Below are 16,011 nucleotides of genomic sequence, written 5' to 3' on the forward strand. Positions count from 1 at the left end.
GCTGCAGTGATTTTAGAATATATTGTAATAATTAAAGGTGGTGCAGAAAGAGCAAGCATGAAACAATATAATACGAATTGATAAAATTGCACTGGTCTTAGGCTACACAGGGCTTTACGTGTAACCCTCCCTGTCCACCACTCTTGGGGTAGAATGGAGTGAAGCAGAATGGAGTGGGGTAGATTGGGGTGGGGGGGGTAGGGTAGATTGGAGTGGTTTGGAGTAGGGTGAGTGAAATGGATTAGGGTAGGGTGGGTTAGATTTGAGGAGTGTGATAGATTGGAGTGGGGTAGACTGTAGTAGATTGGAGTAGAATGGGGTGGAGTGGAGAGAAAAGGGGTAGTTTGGTAGGGTAGATTATGCTGGAAGAGGTAGAGTGGGTGGAGTATAGTAGGGTGGAATGGAGTGGGGGTAGACTGGGTTAATTTGGAATGGGGTCAATTGGAGTAGGGTGGAATGTAGCGGATTTGATCGGACTGGAGTGGGGTAGAGTGGGGTGAGGTGTTTTGGTATGGGTGGAGTGAAGTTGGGTAGATTGGAGTGGAGTCGAGATTGGAGTGCAGTGAGATCGATTGGAGAAGAGTGGGTGGGGTAGATTGGAGCGTGTCGCACCTTAAAGCACTTCCTGGTGAAAACGCTGTCAAACACTTCCTGGTCTTGCCGTCAGCCGCCGTATCAACACAGCAGTTCACGTTTCAGCTTCCCAGCTGTGACGTCACTATGTTGTGCGCATGCGCCTACCTCACATGCGTTTGGCAATACGTTCAGCACTTATCCCCACAGAATTCTCGGGAGCAGCGCACAGCAGCCTCGCAGTTCATTTCAAACACCACACTCAGTTGTCATATTTGGAAATCCTAGCAGCAGTAGCTCCTAACAGCATGCACAGTGGGGTAAGACCTTATTTTTATTCAAAGTTTTATATAGCGCGAACAAGATCCTTACAGATATCAGAGCGCTTCACAGAGACAGTGGTAGGGGCAGCAGGAATGAACAGAGATAATGGGAGCAGTATAATAGTCACTAACATAATAGGATAACAGTAACGTACAGAAAACATATCAATATACAATCAGGTAAACAAGTAATATAAGACGGCACAAGTCATTGATCCCACTACAGAAGGGTTCAGGTAAACCTTGGATGTGTGGATGGCTTATACCAATTTCTTAGGATAGAGAGAACACTGGGTGGGGGCATCGGGAGGGTGATTCAATAAACCAAAGTGTATCATATATTGGTCGGTAGTAAGAGAGTAGCGTAGTAATGTCACCATCAAGTAGGAGTATAGTGCCAAAGGACAAGGTGATCAGTGATACCAAGCGATGCAGAGTCTCTGATCCAGCACCTATAAAGTTCAGGAGATCTTGGCCAGAAGGATGGTTTTCACCTCTTTCTTGAAGAGTGCAGTGGAGGAGATAAGCCTGGTTTCAGGAGGGAGCGCATTCCAGATCCTGGGTGCCATTCCTGAGAAGGAGCGTTTGTATGTTTTTTCTTTCCGGAATCTACGAGGTTTCAGGAGTAGATTTTTTGTACTTCTATTGGATCTCGAACCTCCTGATATAGACAACTTTTGAGCGAGGTAGTTGGGTGCATTGTGGTGCACGGCCGAGTGTGTCATAACTGCAATTTTTAGCTGTATTCTGGCTTCAAAAGGCAGCCATTTTAGAGACTTTAAGTCTGGGGATATATGCAAATGTTTTCTTGAGCAAGTAATGAGTCTCGCGGCAGCGTTCAGGGAGGCTCTTAGGGGTGCTGTTGTGGATAGCGGGAGTCTGCTGAGGGGCACAATTCCGTAGTCTATGCGAGGGATGACTAAAGCTTGTACAGCAGTTTGGAAGTCTTTGGCAGGGAGGAAGGGTTTAAGTTTCCTCAGTGTGTTGATTTGGAAATTAGCTCCTTTTGTGGCTTTGCTAACGTGCTGTTGCATGTTGAGCTTGGCGTCGAGTGTGATGCCTAGGGATTTCGCAGAATCCACGATGGTAGGTTGGACATTGAGTGCTGTTAGGTTATTGAGCCAGGTTTGGGTGGTGGAAATTTTCGCCGGGGGTGAGATGAGTAGGAACTCAGTTTTCAGAGCATTTAGTTTGAGGTGATTATCGGCCAACCAAGATTGAGTGTTACTAAGTGTGGAATTCAGAAGTTTGATATCTTCCGGGGATTGTAGCTTTAGGTAAAGTTGTGTGTCATCGGCGTACATATGGAATTGAACATTGGATGCTTGGAGCAAGGTGGCGAGCGGTTCCATGACGAGGTTGAACAGTGTGGGGGAGAGGGAGGATCCTTGTGGAACACCTAGATCTGCAGGCACAGGTGTAGATAGCACATTGTCGATCTTGAACTTCTGAGACCGGTTATGAAGGAAGGAAGAAAACCATTTGAGAACAGTTCCCGATAGACCCATTCTAGTGCTTAGCAGCTCCAGTAAGTTCTCATGTTTGACCGTGTCAAATGCTGGAGAGAGGTCAAGAAGGATGAGGAGGCAGGACTCATTGCGATCAAGGATTTGGAGGGCGTCATCAATTATGTGTGTCATAGCTGTTTCCGTGCTATGTTTCGCTCGGAAGCCTGATTGATGAGGGTTGAGGAGGTCAAATTGGTCAATGTGTTTTGTTAGTTGGAGTTGGAATCATTTCTCCAGCAGTTTGGCCAGGGTGGGGATATTGGTGATAGGACGGTAATTGTTCAGGTCAGACGGGTCAGCTGTAGGTTTCTTGAGTATAGGCGTGACTTGCCCCACCTTGAGGGAGTCTGGAATGAGACCTTGTTGAAGGGAGCTGTTGATGATTTTGGTCCAAAGAGGGAGGAGCAAGGGGATGAAGTCTTTTACAGCATTAGCAGGTAGGGGGTCTATGAGGTGATTAGAGGGCTTCAAGGTGCAGAGCAGTTTGTGTATTGCTTCTTCCGAGTAGGTGTCGAAGTACAGCCATGATGCCTTGTTTTTAGGTTGAGTGTTAGACATTCTGGTGTGGTTGGGGAATCGGCTTACATCCATGATGAGGTCATTTCTTATGTTGTCGGTCTTTAGCTTAAAGAAAGCAGAGAAGGCTTCACAGTGTGGGGTGTCGCTTGTTGTGCTGTTTGATTGTAAGGGTTGTGTCTTTGTTTGAGTCTTGATTAGTTCGAACAGCTTTCTTGGCCTGTTTTTTGCTTGGTCCAACTGGCGGCTAAAGAAGTCCGACTTTGTGCGCTTTATTTTCCTAAAGTAGGCATTTCTCTTGTTCTTAAGCGTTTTGAGATGCAGTGATGAGGGGTCAGATCTCCAGGTACGCTCTGCCATTCGCATAGTACGCCTGTCGTCATTGAGTCTGCCGTCATACCAGGGGTTAGAAATTTTGGTGGAGACTCTCTTCAGTTGCAATGGGGCGACTTCATTGACTATTGAATTCATAGAGTCAAGGTAGTGGTCGGTCAGTGATTGAACATCCGAGGCACCTAAAGGGGGAAGGAGGAGACTGCCGATGTGGGGAGGCAGGGTAGTGGGGTTAAGATTCTTCATGTCCCTTTTCCAGGTTTTGGATTTGGTGGGTTGAGCCGGGTTAGATTTAACTTTTTCGTTGATAAAGAAGGTGATAATGTGGTGATCTGACCAGTCGCAGGGTTGGATCGCCTCCATTTGGGTAGAGTCCTCTTTGGCGATGATGGGATCGAGTATCGAGCCTTTGTCGTGTGTTGGTCTATCGCATATTTGGGTGAGGTCAAGCGCATTAAGGAAAGTTTTGAGACTATTCACCACTGTGTCATTCTGATCGTTCCAGTGGAGATTAAAGTCACCCAGGTAGACTTGGGTGGTCTGCCGACCGGCATTGGATGTGATCGTGTCCATGAGTTGTTGGGTGAATATGAGGTTGTCACCAGGCGGGTGATAGATGAGATGTAAAGCACAGACTTGTTTGCCCTCGCTGGTGATATCGAGGCAGAGGAGTTCACAGGAAGTAAGGGAGGGGGAGGTGGCTTTAGTCACGGAGAGGTTGCTCCTAAAAATGCATGCAATTCCCCCGCCCGTCTTGCCAGGCCTGTCCAGTCTAATGATGTGATAATTGGGGGGGACTAGTATGTCCATTATCGGGGTAGAGGTTTCAGTAAGCCACGTTTCAGTCAGAATGGCTAGGTCCAGATCCATTGCTGCGACGAGATCAGCGATGTCGGAGGAGTGTCTCTGGGCCGATCTGCAATTGAGTAGGATGCATTTGAGTTTGGGAGTGAGAAGGGTGGTCAAGCCTTCTAGAGAGAGGGGGACTTTTCTGAGGTTGTTAGGGACGGAACCTCTGTTGCTAAGGGTTGGGAGCCTCAGAGGATTTGTGAGAATTGTGGGTATGGGGATGTGTGTGTTGGATATGTGTTTTACCGGACCTGGGCCATAAGAGCGTAGGAGAGAGCATAGGTCGCGGTCCGACAGTGAGTTGAGGACACGACGGGGGCGGTGGGAGTTATTGCGAACGGGGATAGTCGGCCAGCGCGGGGGTCGTTGGAGGCGAGGGTATGTAGGGAGGGTGCGTCGTTTGTAGGGTAGTGGGATGGTGGGAGGTAGACTGGGCTGTGAGAAGAGAAGGTCTTTGATTGCGTGGAGATCTTTTTTGACTTGTAGGAGATCCTCTTTGACTTGTTGGAGGGTGGATAAAGTCAGGTCAAGAGGTGGATTGGAGATGGGGTTGGTGGTGAGAGCCATTGGTGAATGGTTGAGTAGTGAGCTGGAAAGCGGGCAGGGTATCGAGGGGGGGATATGCTAGCGTTGTTGGAAGGTTCTACGGTGATAATGGGTGGGATGGCATTCGAAGTGTGGGCGGGTTTGTGGGCGAGGGGTGTGGGTGAAGTAGGGGGAGGGTGGGAGGCATAGGTAGTGACGTCAGTGGGAGACGGTGCCGGTGAGTTGAAGAGTGAGTGAAGGCTGAAGACAGTGGGGGTGGCAGGAAAGTAGTGGGGGCTGAGAATGGGAGGGGAGAGAGGGGGGGATGCTAAGGTAAGGGAGGCGGTATGTTCTGTGGGACTAGTTGGGAGGGTGGGGGTGTCGTGAGTGAGAGTGGGGAGGGAGCTGGGGAGGGAGAGGGATCTGCCGTGGGGGGGAGGAAAGGTGGGGGGGAGATAAACTCCGGACGGTGGTGTGTTCAGAAGCGTTCGTGGGGGGAAGGGGGCATGGGGGTATTGAGGATGTGGGTGTATCGAGGATGTATGGGGGGAGTGTACTCACATGGGGACTGAGAGTGGGGGGGAACAAAGGGTGGGATTTGTCATTGTGCGTGCCGTTCTGGTGCTGATCTAGGTAGGCGGTGTTGTGGGTGGGAGTTGTTATGTCAGGGGAGAGAGGGATGGGAGAGGTATGAGTGGGGGTCAAAGGGGTAGTGTTAGAGGGGCGGCTAGTGTATGAGGGGGAGAGATTTGTGTCTGCGCTTGGGGAGTGTGGGGCGGTAACAGCAGGTGGGCGATTGACTTTGGTGACCTTGATGGTCCCGGCAACGCAATGCACACACTTCCATAGACAACGTGTCGTGTGGGCCCCACGCACTCCCTTGAGGCTCGATAATGCCTCTGATAAGTGCTTTGCACTGATATGTGGGAACACGTGTGCCGTTCAAATCATAACACTGAGGCTCATCTGTCTTGCGCTGCATAACGCCTGCATTCTGTTAATGCTGCAAATTTAGGGTGACTCACCCGTCATCCCCAGATGTACCCGTCCTACACACTTCACCACAGGCAAAAGTTAAATCAGGGCAAATTTGCTGAAAATTCCTGCATTTCACACACTCCTGTTATGTCTTCTCTCGCTGCCGGTTCACCACTGTAAATGCTGAGTTCAAACAACCTCTACTCAATATTGCCACTGGTTAACTGAGTGTACAAGTCTGTAATGTGTTCGTCACTAATTCAGCAGTTCACACCCAAACTTTTAGTTTTTGGGTTTGTTGCCCACAGGCTGTCTGTTGGAAAAGACACTGGTGGGATACAGGACATCTTTTCTTAAAACTTCAAGCTATCTTTTCTTCTTGGTTTTGATCAGTTTCATTCTCATGTAGGTTTGCGTTTTTCTTCAATCTGCTTACTCTTCTTTACTTCATCAGTGTCTCTGTCACACGTAGGTTCACTTTCTGGTCGTTGATAGTGTTGTAATAAAAAAATCCTTCTTGGTAAGTAGGAGTCGGGTAACAAGTGAATGTAGAGTTAACAGGTTGTACATTTGTTGAGGAGGTTACATAGTAAAGCACCCCACTAGGAGCAGCGTCCTCTCTGCTCAGCCCACTCTATCTAACTGCCAACCAACCTCCACTCACACATCAACATCCCATGACATCACACACCGGCTGAGCAGAGAACAGTGTGAGTGTGCACAGAATGTATCACAAACATAGCCAATTATAACCGGTAAATTTGGAGTGGAGATAGGGTGGGGTGAGGTAGATTGGTGTAGATTGGGTTGGAAGAGATAGGTGTAGATTGGAGTGAAGTGGGGTAGATTGGATTTGATTTGGGTGGAGTGGGGTAGATTTGATTGGGGTGAGGTAGATTGGGTGGACTACTAGAGTGGAATGGAGGGGGGTTAAATTGTGGCTGTTTTAAGTGGGCTAGTGATAGAGCGCGCAGGTCACCCGACTATTAATTTTATCATATGTACTCTTGGGCCCATATATTTTCAATACCCCATACTAAATATAATCGGGTAACCTACACTCTACTACCAGCAACCCAGTTCATTCCTATTCATTTCCAATGTACCTGACTTACCAATCCACGTCACGGGTACCTATGATCACAATGGATCAGGGAGCTAGCTGTAAAAGATAAGCAGTCACCAAAATACAATACCATTTGTTTATTTGTACTCTTTATAATAACCAGAGACACGTGAAGTTTTGAAAAACCTTTATCTAGTTTTCATCAAGGTCAGAAAGCATAAGATTCACAGCAAATAAACTATCAATAACCAAGACCATAAAAAGCATATATCCATGTAGGAAGAAAATAAGACCAATCATTTAAAAGTCTAATGGGAAGGTAAGAACAGGGAACATACTAGTAAGAGATTTCCAGAGTTTAGACTTGATATGGAGTGACTAAAGGGCGGGAGATAAGGAACATGCTAAAATATCACAGTTGAGTATTCCTCAAAGACTAACGGAATTTTGAATCATGTGGCTTTAGAGAAGGAAAAATGGAACACGCTAGTAATTTCAGAATAACCACTTTAAAACGACTAAAAGAATGGGTAAAGAAAAGGAACCATCTATATTTCATGAACTGTATGTCGGGATGTACTTATAGGATGGGGAGAAAATGGAAAATGCTAATAAAACAGCAAAGGTATAGAACTTAATTATTGATTAGCATAGGGAAGGTAGAGAAAGGAACAATATGCAAGTACGATTTTATTAAAAGCAAGGAAATAAAAAATGCAAAATTGGGTTCCCTCAGATTTATATTTTCCTAGAACGGTGTGGAGACCAACCCTGGCCACGGGTCAGTTAAGGACAGGAGAAACCCCAAGAAAGGACAGTCGCCAGTAGGCCAGCAGGTGCAAATTGGAAACCCAGGACAGGAAAACGAAATTAGGATCAGGACAGGACCACCAAGGTAAGACCAGCACCCGCAGTTCAGTTGCAACGCCTGCGTTACACCCTCTCTGCAGCTATCAGTCACAACCCTGATTGGGTTCTCGAATTCCCCAGCAAAGTGCTCCACCAGCACTTAAGGTTCTCAAAACCCCCAAATGGGTCTGTGAGCCAGTCGGACAGAGTGCTCCGCAGCACCTCTGTTTCTTGATCAGCTATTGAGTGCGTTGGGTCAGTGACAGGTAAGCTATTCGGACAAATTCTCTAGCTAAACTAGGCTAGTTATACTGTTTTCGGGTCAGTGTACCACCCCCCAAATGTTGCAAGTGTAAGAATTCCCAATTTCGATTGGACAAAAGAAAGGACCGGTCATCACACCGGCTAGGATTTGACTTTCTCAAGTCCCTAATTTACATTTTCTGGGCACGCCTTTTCGAACTTCAGGTTCACATGACATCTTGATTTGTACAACAATACATGTTCTATTTACAAATACATTGTAATTCTCTGGGGATCATAAGGTGAGGTTCTCAGGAGCATCGGCTCAGTCGGTCAGCTCCTTGGCAGTATTGCGAAGGTCATCTGCTCTGGAGACTCGCCGAATCTCGCGCAGCCTCAGTTTCAAGCAAGATTGAGAGCGGCAAGGGAAGGCAGGCCATATTTCGTAATGTACCATAAAATAGAAAAGAACAGTTTTAGAATACAGAAAAAATGAATGCACTGTATACCATGAATCATTATACTACTCCCATTACTTTATAATTACTATAGCATTAGGATAAATGCGAAACAAACAGCATAGCGAATGCAGCAATGCAAGCTTGCAGGCATGTGAGAACACAAAACAGCCATTTTAGCTCTAGTGCGCAAGTGCAAAAGGTTTCCCAACAGAACTGCGAGTACGGCACATCACATGGGTATGACCGACGCATGCGCAGAAGAAATTCCCGCGTAGCAGCAGCCATTTTAATAACAAGCGTATTAGGATTAATAAACACATAAGCAAGCGTCACTGGGACACCCCGATGTCAGAATAATGGGAAAATTAATAAGACAAACAAGTTGATTAGTACTATTAGGGTTATTTTGAGGTTCATGAATTCAACAAGTCGCTGTACGTGCGAATCCTTGCTCCATCACTAAATTGGAATAGGGTAGTTTGGAATGGAGTGGGATAGATTGTGGTGGAGTGAGTTAGGTTGAACTGGAGTGGGGTAGATTTGAGTGGCATGTGGTAGATTAAAGTGGAGTGGAATTGAGTAGGGTAGAGTGGAGTTGGATAGATTGGAGTGCAGTGAAGTGTGGTAGATTAGGGTGTAGTGAAATGGGGTGAATTGGAGTGGGGTAGTGGGGGGTGCAGTAGATTGCAGTGAGTGGAGTGGGGTAGATTGCGGAAGGGTAGATGGGGTAGATTGGAATGGGGAGATTGGGGAAGGGTAGATTGGAGTGGGGTGGAGTCAGGTGAAGTGGGTAGATTGAATTAGTATGTGTGGAGGTAGATTGTGGTAGAGTGGGGTGGATTGGAGTGGAAAGGAGTTGGATAGAGTGCAGTGTGGAGTGGGGTGAATGGGATAGAGTGGAGTCGGGGAGATTGGAGTGGGTTGTATTGGGGTATTCTGGAGTGGGTTAGATTTGGTTGTAGTGGAATGGATTGGGCTAGATTGGATCAAAATGGACTGGGCTACATTGGATCATAGTGGAGTGGGCTAGATTGGGCTAGATTGGAGTGGGGGGATTAGATTTTGGTGGGGGTAGAGTAGATGGGGCAGACTGTAGCGAAGTGAGGTACATTGGAGTGGACTGGGGTAAGTGGTGTGAAGTAAGGGGTGTGGAGTGGTGTGCTGTCAGCGAGCAATTGGCGTATATTGAAGTGTCATGTCAGATTGAGTGGCGTAGATTTGAGTGACGCAGCATGCCGTAGAGTGTCTTAGAGTGGAGGGGCGTAGTGTAGAGTGGCATGTCATGATGTTAGCAAACCAGGCAGCTGGGCTGTCTGGTGGCCTTGGACCTAAACATGGTTCTGAAAACCATCTGTAGACTAATACTTTCCTTTATCTACATCTTACATTTAGAACAAGATAAACAAAATCCGGCTTCGAAATGTTTAAGCAATGTCTGTGGTAAAATTAGAAAACCCTGCGAAACCTAGCGCTGTCTAAGCTTGAAAGAGTAAGGAAAAACATTAATGTATACAAATGTCAAGCTCAGTAAAAGTTGTGTGTATCTTTCTAGACACTATCACTGCTTCATGGTAGTAAGATAGTATAACATCATATGGGTTCTGGTGTTACTTTATTTTACTTGATTTTTGGGGGGGGGGCACGAGCTGTGTACACCGAGGCAGGGGGAATTGCACACCAGCCTCCTATTATCATGACTGCCGTGCTTCCTTCAGTAGATGTCATGCCCTAGTGGTGTGGCTACAAATAATGCAGCCGGTATTGTGGCAACAGGGCTCAGGGGTCTCCACACTGTAATTTCTTTTTCCAGGTTTCCCTTCTCTATATATTGTTTATTTTGAGCCATTATGTCCATGTTTTCTTCTTACTCTGGGCATCCTTCATTTTACTAGGCTCTCATTTAGCAATTTCCTCATGCCCATTCCTCTACATGTGCCCTCTTTTGTCCCCCCATGTTCTGAACTCTCATGCTTCTTTCTCCTCTACTTATTATCTTCCCTATCTCTCTACTATTTTTTTCTGTATTCCTTTCCCCCTCTTACCTGTTCTCTCCACTAATTTTACTTTTCTCTGAGCATTCTCCTTTCCCCATCATTCTGCCCATGCTGTTTTGTTTCCTAAATACTTGCTATCCTTTTCCCCTTGTCTCATCTTATGTTTTCACTCACCTTTCCCCAACATCTCTCCCTATTTTGCCGTTCTATTGTAATTTCCACATTTTCTTCATTCTCTTTCGACCGCTCCATGTCATATTTGCCCCTATTCTCAGCAGCCTCTTTAATGCACCCAATCAAATCTATCAGTTTTTTCTGTCTCCTCGAATTCTGTTGTCAAATTCTTTCACCCTTCTCTATGTATTCTTTCCTTGTGAACTCTTCCTTTTTCATCACTGTGCATTCTATCTTTAAAAAAAAAAAAAAATCTTCGTTGTCATTATTTTCTTCTCACTCGTGCCTTCTCCAATGTTGTTTCTTATGTTTCTTCCTATGTATTCCTCAGTCCAACTTTTTGTCTTTTTCATTAGTTATATCCTCTCTCACTGGTCTATTTGTGCTCATTGTTCTGTCTCCATTCTGTCCCGTTCTCTCAATTTTACAATGCACCTATTTCTGCACTCTCCTTTTTCCCTTCCAGTTTCTTCTCTCTCCCCTATTTTCTCTTTTTCCTTACTTCTCTTTCTGTAATACTGTCTTCACTTTCTCTCCATCTATCCTCATTCTCCCTACTATCCTCTTTCACCACCGGACATGTTTTTAAAAGCATCCCATTCTCTCCACTTTATTTTCTTGTGAGCCCCACTTCCCATCTCTCCCTTTTGTCTTTTTTTCCTCTCTCTCCAATTATCCCTTCCGTTAGCCGCTCACTCTTCTGTCTTTTCCTTTTTGTATTCTGTACTTTGTTTCTGAGCCTCTCTCCGCCCAGCACGTTCCCCCCCACCTCCCCTTTCCTCGCCGCTGCCCCTGCGGCCACGCCCCCCTCACCGCTCCCCGCCTCCCAGCTGATCCTCCCTCCCTTCCCGCCTTAAATGGTGGCCGCCGCCCGGACGCGCAGCGGGCGCGCTAAAGGCAAACCCCGTCTGCGCCCGTTCGCGCCCAGCGCCAGAACCCCTGGACCTCGCACACGCCACAACGCCAGAATCCGATACGACGCCAACACTCTCAACACCGGCCGAGACCACCGCTGTTTCCAGGCCGCCCCGAAACGCACCCACGGACCCTTCTCCTGCCACACCTGCAACTTCACATGCGACAGAACCACCAAAACCCCAAGGACTGGACCCAACCACCTCCACTGCATACTCCTCAACACCTGTTCCACACGAAAACACACCGTCGAGCTCTGGGACCTGCTCGACATCACCGCCCCAGACTTTGCCTTCCTGACCGAGACCTGGTGGAATGACTCCTCAGCACCTGACATCGCCATAGCCATCCCAGAGGGCTACAAAATCTCCCGCAGAGACCGCAACAATGGGCTGGGAGGAGGAATAGCCATCGTCTACAAGTTCACCCTCCAGGTCCACACCCTCGCAGACAACTCCCTCAACTGCGCCGAACACCTTCACTTCCGGATCCACACTGACCCCAACACCACCCTCAGAGGAACACTCATCTACAGACCCCCTGGACTCCGGGCCCTCTTCAGCGACTCCGTCGCCGACCTCGCTAGCACCCACGCACTCGCCTCCACGGACTACATCCTCCTCGGGGACTTGAACTTCCACCTTGAGAACAACAACGACGCCAACTCCACCACCCTGATCGACAACCTCGCCAACATCGGCCTCCGACAACTCGTCACCGAACCCACCCTTGCCGCCGGACACACGCTCGACCCCGTCTTCTCCACAAGCATCCACGTCGCCTTCAACCACACCACCGTACTCCACTGGACCGACCACCGATGCATTTACTTCACCTTCAAGAAACCAACCATGCACCACTGCACCCAACAGCTGCCTCGCCGCTGATGGAGCAAAGTCACTGAAGACCAACTGACTGCCACCCTCACCCAGAACCCACCCGCCAACCCCACCGACACAGATGCCGCCGCCCGAAACTTTAGACAGTGGATCGACGACTGCGCCAACACCCTCGCCCCGATCAAGAAATCCTCCACCAACCACCCCAGCAAGAAAGCAGCCTGGTTCACCGAAGAACTCCAGACCTCTAAACGAACATGCCGGAAGCTGGAGAAGAAATGGCTCCACGACCGCGCACCAGACAGCCACGCAGCCCACATGGACGCCATCCGCAAACATCACCACCTCATCAGAACAGCCAAGAGATTGTCCTTCAAAGCCCGACTGGATAACAACGCACACAACAGCAAAGAACTTTTCAACATAGTGAAGGAACTCTCCAACCCCAGAGCCAACACCAATGACATCCCGCCCTCACAGGATCTGTGCGACTCACTGGCCCTCTTCTTCCATCGCAAGATCGCCGACATCCACGATAGCTTCAACTCCTCATCCCCCCCGACCGCAACACCGTACACTTCAACTTCAGGAAAACAACGACCCACCACCGCCCTCAACGAACCCCCCCGAAGATGCTGGAGCAAAATCACCACCGACCGACTCACCACCTCCTTGAGCCTAAACCCTCCCACCAACACCACGGACCCCAATGAAGAAGCCCGCAACCTCACACAGTGGATCACCGACTGCGCCGACACCCTTGCTCCACTGAAAAACCCTCCCAGCAACCTCAACAGCAAGAAAGCCGCGTGGTTCACCAACGATCTAAAAAGACTCCAAGAAATCCTGCCGTGACCTCGAGAAAGCCTGGCGCCACAACCAGTCAACGGAAAACATGACAGCCCTTAAGAACGCCACCCGCAAACACCACCAGCTGATCCGCACCACCAAAAGGTCATCCATCAGAGAACGACTGGACAACAACAGCAAGGAACTCTTCAACGTCGTGAAAGAGCTCTCCAACCCCAACGCCAGCAACCACGACCTCACGCCTTCTCAAGACCTCTGCAACTCTCTGGCCACCTTTTTTCACCGTAAGATCGTCGACATACACGACAGCTTCGGCGCTCAGAACTCGTACCCCACCACCGAACCTACACCCCCCACCACCACCCTGTGCGCCTGGACTCAGGTCAGCACGAAAGATACCACCCACACGATGAACACCATCCACTCGGGCTCCCCAGCCGATCCCTGCCCACACCACATCTTCAACATGGCCGACTCCATCATCGCACCCAAACTTCGGGACATCATCAACAACTCCTTCATATTCGTCACCTTCCCGGAGACCTGGAAGCACGCAGAGATCAGCGCCCTCCTGAAGAAACCCATCGCAGACCCCTCAGACCTCAAGAACTTCCGCCCCATCTCGCTCCTCCCCTTCCCTGCAAAAGTCATCGAGAAAACCGTCAACAAACAGCTGACGGCCTTCCTGGAGACAAACGGCTCCCTCGACCCATCGCAGTCCGGATTCCGAGCGAACCACAGCACAGAGACCGCCCTCATCGCGGCCACCGACGACATCCGGACCCTGCTGGACAACGGAGAAACTGCCGCCCTCATCCTGCTCGACCTTTCGGCCGCGTTCGACACGGTCTGCCACCGCACCCTGACAACCCGCCTCCGCCACACCGGGATCCAAGGAAAGGCCCTGGAATGGATCACCTCCTTCCTCTCCAACAGAACCCAAAGAGTCCGTCTCCCGCCCTTCCTCGCAGAAGCCACCAAGATTATCTGCGGCGTACCTCAAGGCTCCTCGCTCAGCCCCACCCTCTTCAACGTCTACATGAGCCCCCTCGCAGCCATCGCACGCAAGCACAACCTCAACATCATCTCCTACGCCGGGGATAGCCAACTGATCCTCTCCCTCACTAACGACCCCACCTCCGCCAGAGCCAGCTTCCAGGACGGAATGAAAGACATCGCAGACTGGATGAAGCTCAGCCACCTGAAACTGAACTCAGACAAGACCAAAGTCCTCATCCTCGGCCCATCCATCTCCGCCTGGGACGACTCCTGGTGGCCCCCTGCTCTGGGCCCCCCACCCAAGCCCACGGACCACGCACGCAACCTGGGCTTCATCCTTGACTCCTCCCTCACAATGGCCAGGCAAGTTAACGCCGTTACCTCCTCCTGCTTCAACACACTCCGCATGCTCCGTAAGATCTTCCGCTGGATCCCCACTGGAACCAGGAAAACGGTCACCCAGGCCCTCGTCACCAGCCGTCTGGACTACGGGAACGCCCTCTACGCTGAACTACAGAAAAAACTCCAGCGCATCCAGAACGCCTCAGCACGACTCGTCTTGGACATCCCCCGACAAAGCCACATCTCCGCCCACCTGAGGGACCTGCACTGGCTCCCCGTCAGCAAGAGGATCACGTTCAGACTCCTCACCCACGCACACAAGGCTCACCACGACTTGGGCCTCGAATACCTCAACAACCGCCTCACGTTCTACACGCCAACCCGCCAGCTCCGCTCCGCCAGCCTCGCCTTCGCCACCGTCCCACGGATCCGCAGAACCACCACCGGAGGAAGATCCTTCACCTACCTGGCGGCCAAGACCTGGAACACCCTCCCCACCCACCTACGACTCACCCAGGACCATCTCTTCTTCAGGAAGCAACTCAAGACCTGGCTTTTCGAGCAGTAGCAGCCCCGGCCCCCCCAGTGCCTTGAGACCCTAGCGGGCGAGTAGCGTGCTTTACAAATGTTCTTGATTGATTGAACAGACCACACCGCAAACACCACCTGCACCAACCAGCTGACCTCCTGGTCCCACGTCAACGACGAAGAAACACGCAAGGTCATGAACTCCATCCACTCAGGATTGCTGTCAGACCCCTGCCCACATCACGTTTTCAACAAAGCTGTCGCAACCATCGCACCCCAACTGCGAAAGATCATCAACATCTCCTTCGACACAGTGACATTCCCGAAAAGCTGGAAGCATGCCGAAATCAACGCCCTCCTCAAGAAGCCCAAGGCGGACCCTAAAGACCTCAAGAACTTCCGGCCCATCTCCCTGCTCACCTTCCCGGCAAAGGTCATCGAGAAAATCGCCAACATGCAGCTGACCCACCACCTCGAGGACAACAGCATCCTAGCCCCATCCCAGTCCGGATTCAGACGCAACCACAGCACCGAGACTGCCCTTATCGCCGCCACAGACGACATCAGGCGTCGGCTAGACAACGGCGAAACCTCAGCCCTCATCCTCCTGGACCTATCAGCCTCATTCGACACGGTCTGCCACCGCACACTTAGAACACGCCTCCAAGAAGCCGGAATCCAGAAGAAGGCCCTGGAATGGACCACGTCCTTCCTCTCCGGCAGAACCCAGAGAGTCCGCCTCCCTCCCTTCCGATCCAAAGCCACCGACGATATCTGCGGCGTACCCCAGGGCTCATCCCTCAGCCCGACCCTGTTCAATGTATACATGGCCCCTCTCGCACAAGTGGCCCGCCAGCACAACCTGAACATCATCTCCTATGCCGACACCCAGCTCATCCTCTCCCTCAACAAGGACCCGCACACCACCAAAACCAACCTCCACGAGGGCATGAAGGCCGTTGCCGAATGGATGAGGAGCAGCCGCCTCAAACTGAACTCTGACAAGACGGAGGTCCTCATCCTCGGCCCCTGCCTGGGACAACTCCTGGTGGCCGACCGCACTGGGAGCAGCTCCAACCCCCACGGACCACGCATGCAACCTGGGATTCATCCTCGACTCCTCCCTCTCCATGTGGAAGCAGGTCAACGCCATCTCCTCCTCCTGCTACAACACCCTCCGCATGCT

Source organism: Lissotriton helveticus, chromosome 7 (assembly GCF_964261635.1).
Source record: "Lissotriton helveticus chromosome 7, aLisHel1.1, whole genome shotgun sequence".
Taxonomy (NCBI): domain Eukaryota; kingdom Metazoa; phylum Chordata; class Amphibia; order Caudata; family Salamandridae; genus Lissotriton; species Lissotriton helveticus.